The sequence below is a fragment of the Arachis ipaensis genome, chromosome B05 (genome assembly GCF_000816755.2).
Source record: "Arachis ipaensis cultivar K30076 chromosome B05, Araip1.1, whole genome shotgun sequence".
NCBI classification, from domain to species: domain Eukaryota; kingdom Viridiplantae; phylum Streptophyta; class Magnoliopsida; order Fabales; family Fabaceae; genus Arachis; species Arachis ipaensis.
In genome coordinates this window covers 5,400,412-5,401,248 of record NC_029789.2, presented here as the reverse complement: position 1 = coordinate 5,401,248, position 837 = coordinate 5,400,412, and positions in this window count along the sequence as shown.

Here is an 837-nt window from a genome sequence, read left to right as displayed (position 1 = left end):
CATTCATCAACTTTTTTGACAAAAAATTTAGAGATTCAAACACTTGTGTGGAGGAGATATAACCATTCAACTATTACTTCTTTCAGTTCAACACAAAATTAATTAATAACAAGTGTTATGTTATTTTATACAATAATCAAGATTAGTGCACCAAAAATGCTTAATAAAAAAACTCATCAAGATATTTGCATGCATAAGCCCAACTCAGTCTTCACAATCAAATCAACTATGCAGTAATAAACTACTGAATTAGTTGTCTCAGCTACTATATTTTTATTTTGCTAACTTTCATTTTTATTTTATTATTATCTTTTGTCTTGAAAATAAAATAGAAGAAATTGCGTTCCACTTGTTCGTGTATTTGGTGCTAGCTGGCAATGGCAAGCCACAAACGTACAGAATAATGATCCAGTTGACATGTTTCATATAGTAGTGACAAAAATTAAGAAACAAAATTGTTATGAAGTGGAGATTTTTTTGATTTATTGTGTTTGTGTGTCAGGTATATTTTAGACATATTATATTTAAAAATAATATATATTATTATTTATTAAAATAAAAAAATATTTTAAATATTTTATATAATTAAAAAAATACATTAAAAATAATTTAAAAATTAATTTATATTTTAATATAAAAAAAAACCAAAATATCATTATAAGAACATAAAATGAAAAAATATCACATCCAATTCAAAATCTTAAAATGTTAAATTAATAGGTTTCTCGTCTTATAAACTCTCTCACACTTGCAATATTAACACGTGTCTTATAAAAATTTTAAATTCATGTATCCACGTATTTTGTATTATTTTATATCCTGTATTTGTGTCCGTGC